Source organism: Strigops habroptila, chromosome 8, assembly GCF_004027225.2.
Source record: "Strigops habroptila isolate Jane chromosome 8, bStrHab1.2.pri, whole genome shotgun sequence".
In the NCBI taxonomy this organism is placed as follows: Eukaryota; Metazoa; Chordata; class Aves; order Psittaciformes; family Psittacidae; genus Strigops; species Strigops habroptila.
This window is the reverse complement of record NC_044284.2, coordinates 26,166,299-26,172,896: the sequence shown is the minus strand read 5'-3', so window position 1 is coordinate 26,172,896 and position 6,598 is coordinate 26,166,299.

The window sequence follows — 6,598 nt, the reverse complement described above, 5'->3', positions numbered from 1 at the left end:
GGCTGCCCTGTGCTGCTGGCTCCACATGGGCGAGGGATGGCTCCTGCCCCAGAACCCACAACAGACCAAGGATAATAACCTTGAGGACAACCTCAAGGATAACCTCAAGACGAACCTCAAGGATAACCACAAAGACAACATCAAGGATAACACCTGTCTCAGCATCTTCACTCCACTTCCTATCAATCATCTGCCCATATCTTTTTCTTCTTTCTTTTTTAAAGTTATTGCCTAGTCAATTCCTTTTAAGCGAAGAAGATTTTACAAAGTGTCATGGGCCATTTCCTGTGTCTATAAACATTTTATTACTCAGGCAATATGGCCAAAGCACTTGTTTCCTCTCCAAGACCTCAAACACAACAAAACAGCTCCTGTAAATCCTCACTCCCAAGTGCACAGTGATTTCCTTGCTATCACCAGATCACTTTAACGAAATCAATGAGCTTATACAAGTAATACTAATCTGTCAAGAAAAGTCTTTCTGTATTAGAGCAGTGATTTTATTAAAATGTTTCAAGCAAAAACAAGCAAATAACTTAAACATATTGGGGGTGTGTGTGTGGAGGGAGGAAGTCATGGACAAGAGATGGTGGAAAGCCCCTCTGCAAAGACCGGGGGCACAAGGGATGCCTTGGCAAGGTCTGCTCTTTACCTGAAGGTGTTTGCCTATGAGCAACAGGCTCCTGAAGGGTTATGCTGCTCCCAGCATTGTTTGCAAGCAGTTTGCTCCAACACACACGGAGCTGTTGACAAATGATTCCTATACTGCAAGCTCCCAACATTCTTTTACCCTGATTCACTTGCAACAGCAAAACCTTGCCCAACTGGGTGTCTTGGTGCTTTCCCGTGTGGATTTAGGGATGTTGCCAGGAAGCTTTGGGGCTGGGAGCCTGCAGGGAAAGTGCACACTTTCTGCTGGCCCTGCCTGTGCTGCCCATGCTGCTGGTTCTGCCTATGGTGGGGAGGAGGGAGGCAGGCAGCAAGCGTACAAAGGCTGAGCATAGTCCCATGTGAAAAACCTGACACAAACACAAAGCAAAGGCAGGATAATCCAAACCTGCTACTAAGAAGTTGCAGAGGTTATCCATCATTGTCAAGGCTCCCTTTGCAAGATAAGCCATCAGAGCAACTCAGAATACAGGTAGCTGTAGCTGTTCCTATATCTTAAGGATGGCCTTTTCAGAAGGCATCAACAACAACAACAAAATCCTTCTTTTTAAGAGTCTCATCACACTGAAAGCTTACTTGGGTTTATGACAGCATTTTTACATAAAGATAAAAGGATTCAGTTTCCCTAAGATGTGGTACCAAAAAACATATTAGATAGTTGAGCAAGAAGATGAACATTTAATATGTCTGCATCATATACCCATTTTTAAGTATAAAATGAAATATTGAATAAAGAGGGCTTAAAATCAAACCTGTCTCCAGCTCTGTGCTTGGGGCATCTTCAAGCAGGAGTGGTAGCCGCCAGGATTGCATTAATTTGTTGTCGGCTACATCAGGTTCCAAAGCAAAACAAAAGTAATTTGTCTGTTGCAGGTAGGGCGATTGAACTGATACATGTTGGCACAGGGAAGATGAGGAGAACAGATATGCTCTAAAGGTTAATACATCTGGAATATATTTTATCATCTATTCTAAACAAAACGCTGTGTGTGGGCAGCAATTGGAGTTGGCACCATAGACCCGCAGACCTTGGTGCAATGCAGACACCCTTCCAAGCCCCTTTAACTTATACCCTTTCTAAATTGAGCCAGACATGGTGTACAGTATGGAGCAGGGGCACACGTCAGCTATCTAGGCTTAATGCGGCGTGACTTGCATAAAGAAAAAATCTCATGTTCTTTCATCAAGATGTGGATTTTACACAGGGCATGGATGGACTGTGCTCTACGGGCAGCAGGCACCGGCAGAGAAAGGTCTTGGCTTACCATGAGATGCTCTGCAGATAGAAAGCTGTTTGGCAGGAAGTGTGGCAGATGAAAGCGCTCCTGCTGCAGGTTGTCGTTGCACTAGGCAGTAAGACTTGTACTTTAGCAGCACCTAGGTATGTATTTTGGTGCCTGGGCAGCACAATAGGAACCTGTAAGTGTCTGGGCCTGCCTGCCCTGCCTGCTGTAATGGTCCCATAGCAGCATCAGGAAAAGACAGCAAATAGGCATGGGAGAGTTACATGCATGAGAAACGAGTGGATTTTGAGGCCAATGGGCAGCAGCTTGACATTCAAGCATTTCATTGTAAATGTTTGGCTGAAACATACGTCCCAGGACAAGCCATGGCACCTGTCCCACTGCCAGCCAGCTCAGCTGCTCTGAGGTCACACTTTGCAGAAGTTACTGCAGTTTTATAGGCACAAATGGGCAAAATATGTTGGTTTTCTCTGGAGAGCCTTTACCCTGCCTCATCCCCCCAGCCCTCGGGCAGGAGCGTTGCTGGCTCCCTGGTGTTGCCCACCATCCCGCAACAGTTCCCCAGAGCCTTACTCAGAAAAGGACAAAGGACATTATCCATCAGGAGAGAGGATGAAGCTTCCACATCTGTGCAGGGAGAGACTGTCATAAATAGCAAATGAGATTTGGTTATATAACATTATATTACTTTCAATGTAAAAATGAATTACACTGCATGCAATAATAAATCATAATTTTACATTTCACCAGCACAGAGCCAGTTCTGAACTGCATGCCATGCCATGGCATGGCACTGCGGGCATCCCACTGCTGGGGGGCACCACTCACACCAGCAACTCCCCTCTCCTGTACGAAGACCAGCTCCTCAGGAAAATTTGGGTAATGAGGGCTTAAGATTCCTGCTGCAGTTTGGCATAATTCCTTCTGTGTTTCTATTAACAAGCATACACTTAGCAAAACATTAACAGCTTTGCAAATGTGTGGCCACCACAGACCTTCTGAGGTGGAGGCAGGTTATTCAGTGCATCACCAGGGGGCCTCTCCTCAGCTGCTTGCTGCAGCTCTGGGGAGCACACACAGCAGATCACATACCAGATGTAAGCCCACATGGGCCTACCTTGCCCCACTGCGTTGTCAGTGCCACCCATGGAACCAAAGCACAACCTTGTCTGATGCAGGACAAGCAGTGAGATCCGTGCACCCTGGTCTCCGTGCTGCAGCCAGTGGTGGCTGGAGCTCCGCTGAGGGGAGGGTGACAGCTGCATGGGTAACACGCTGTCTGCTCCCACCTGAAAATAGCACACCCACATCCACAGCTGTGTCACATGTTACTTTTAAGTGCTGCATGATTTTTAAACACCTGTTTGGTGTTTTGGCAGAACCAGGTGAGAAGAGGCAGTTTGCTAAAAAAGCATCAGTCTACTGTGCCTGGCCTGTACTGCAAAAAGCAGCAGAAAAAACATGAACAGAGGCTTGGGCATGCTTGAAAAGGGTTGAGCTGCCAAAAAGCAAAGCAAAGGACCAAACCAGAGGCAGTGCTTCAGTTCGGCTCTCACAGCTCTGTGACCTCTGTTCCAGATTTACACCCCAGGAGCAAAGACGAGATCAGCCAGGGGACTTGCTGAGCACTTTGTGAGGACACGCTGCAGGCTCCCTCCTCAGGGCTGGGGAATGCAGCCCCTCTGGCCCCACAGGGTTTGGGGTTTCACGGCTCAGCAGCACTGGAACGGCAACTGCTCCATCTGGTGGGAACGGCTCCGTCTTGGTTGGGACCGTGGGCTTGCAGCTTCATCCTACAGAGCAGGCAACAACGCCCTGGCCAGCCCTGGCACATGGCAGGGCTGTCACAACACCACCGTCATCTGCTCGAGTGCACCAAGTCCCTTGACCTGATGCAGCAAGGGTGGCCTAGGGAAATGTACTTGCTGACAAAAGACACGTGGAAAAGAGGACCAGAGCGCCAAGAGCTGATGGGTGTGCTCATACACTACAAAAGGGAAATTAAGGCAGAAGTGCCAGAGAGCAGTGATTCTTATGCTGAGAATCCTGGTGTAGAAGGGCTTTATCCAAGGGTGTTTGAAGAAAAAGGCCAGCACACAACCAGCATAACCATGGCAGCGAGCCAGGTCAGCCTGATGGAATGGCCCTGCGGCTTCAGTGAACAAATCTCTGGTGCAAGGGAGAATCACTATGGGCATGTATCCTTAAAGAAATCTGGGGCTGAACTGGGGCCGGCTTCCTTTAAGCATAAGACATTACAGAGGTCTAAAAGGAGGTTTCGCAGACCGTGGCACAGCCTGGTATCACAGCACAGGGCAGGTCCAGGAGCCCTGTTGATCCAGCTTCTGTTGGTCTTTGCCTGTGTTTGCAGGCAGATGCTTTGCTGATTAGTTGAACAATCTTAATATTTAGAGAAAAAGCAATGACCAGAGATAAAAGTGGGAGGACCTGCTTCCACTACAGCTTCAGTTCAACAAAATAAACCAGTTGTGAAGCAGTGGTGTGGCCTGGCTGAGCAGAGCGAAGTCTGGCTCACAGCTTAGCAGTAGCTCTTCCCCTGCAGCTGCCAGCAATTCAACAGCCCATTACCATTTCATCCTACATCAAACATTTCTTGCCTCTTCACTATAAATATAAAAACAAGAGAGGACTGCAGCACCCTAGCACTTGTGGAAAGCTTCCGGCTTTCGTACTTTAAAAAACAGACACAGAAATGCAGAAAAAATTTTGATGTTCAGCATTTAAACTTTCCTTCTGTGTGAAATTTTGCTTGCTCACAACCCAGGGAGAGCACTGAGAGAAGAGGGTGTACTGTGGGATGCATGTCCAAATTAATGAGCATAAATGTGCTTAGGTATCATTGCCTCTGTACATTTGTCTGGGGACAAACCAAATGAGCCCCTGCTACAAAACGGGTCAAAACGCCCAGCTGTAGGTCCTTAGACGTGTGATGGGCAAGGTGCCCTGAGCTCAGCCCTGCTGGTCCCTGGCTAGGGGCTTGCAGAGAGTGTCTGTGCTATCCGACATGCCTGATGTGCTGTATGGAGACCTGAAAACAAGCAGAGATGTTGGAAGAAGAGGGGAAGAAATACTTGCTTGCTTTCTAAGCATGGCACTTTTGTGTCTCAGTGAATTGGCATAACTACAGCTGGCAGTCCTTATTTTGAAATATGGACATTTCTCAGCTGGAAATGCTACCCTCCACTCTTTCCTTGATCTGAAAGCTGCAAGTGTCAATACATCAGCACTGAAGTCTGCTGAGTGCCTAGAAATCAGGCGGTATCATTTCCAAAAATAAGTGACCATCAGGCTGCCATTAGCTCTGCTAGCACAGAGGGAGAGATGGCTTTTTGCAACTTTGATTTACTGGCAATTGTTGGAAAAGAAGCAAGCAAGAAATGAAAACCCAATATTTCCATTACAGTTTACTTAATAAAAAAATATTGTAGGAAAGTCAGACATCATAAAATGCCCATCTTCTCCCTGTATTTACAGGATCATACAATAACTTGAGCCAGACCAGTAATCAATTTTAAAAAGCCTTTTGCAATTGAAGGCACAAACAAGTGAGTGTTCAATATCCCTAAAGCAAACCAGCAGCCATGCTTCACCAGAGTGCCCCAAGTACGGCCAGACTGCATTATAGCAAAGGGTGGAACGTAACGTACCCACTAAAAGGCTGCTCACAAAGAGCTCTGGAGTGGGACACTCCAGAGATATCCCACCAGCGGATATCCTTCTGTTGAGCCAATTTTCTCTAAGGAGACAGCATTAGTCCATGAGAGATGTTTGGCCTATGGGCTGGTGGGTTTAGGGCTACCTTGAGTCCATCTGCACTCCATGTGAGATGCTTAGGCTTTGCTCATGCTGTGGTCCCATTAAGTAGCTTAGGCAGCTCCTTATGACCAGCTTCTTCAGAAGAACTGAGTCATTTCATGCACAAGTCTCTTCAGGTCGTGTCTATAAGAACTTCCTTTAAGAGGAGAAAGGTCAGGCTGCTGCTGAAGAAAATGTAAAGAATCAGGCCTTCCTCTCCAAGGCTTGCATGCTTAAGGATCTTAAACAACTAAGAAATTGAGTTGCGCTGAGATATAAAGGCACATTCCCCAGTGAGGGCCATTTCTTCTGAGTGTGTTAAGACCCTGGAAGACGTCCTTTATTTGAACAACTGGGGTTCAAGCAGGAGTGGGTATAAGTCTGTCATCACTAGCAAGTCAGACAAAATTATGCAATGCTGTTTTCTTCCTGGAGTCTGCAGCTTGTCCTCCAAAGACATTTAAAGAGAAAATGTGCTGTAACAATGGTGGTAATTTTGAGGCACATGATGTTTATGAAGAACTGGCACCTGCTGAAGCTCCATGTAGCAGCAAGAAGTTTCAGAGAGCAGAAGGGGCATGGCTGTAACATCAAACCAGCACTTCTGCCAGAGTCAACCAGTGTTTCTTATCTCTCCGTTGATAGTTTAATCTATTTTAATGATTGTAAATACTGATGCTGAGTGTAATCACCTTGTCTGATACAATTGCTAGAATCTAAAAGCCAACTTGATTTTAATGGTTTATCATTAGGAGTATTATTTAGTTGGATTAAACTAGTCTTAATTCCTCTATAGTCATGATTTAAAAGCTGTTTGGAGCATATTACAGCGACCCCCCTCATCATAGTATGAATCAATGCCGTCTCCA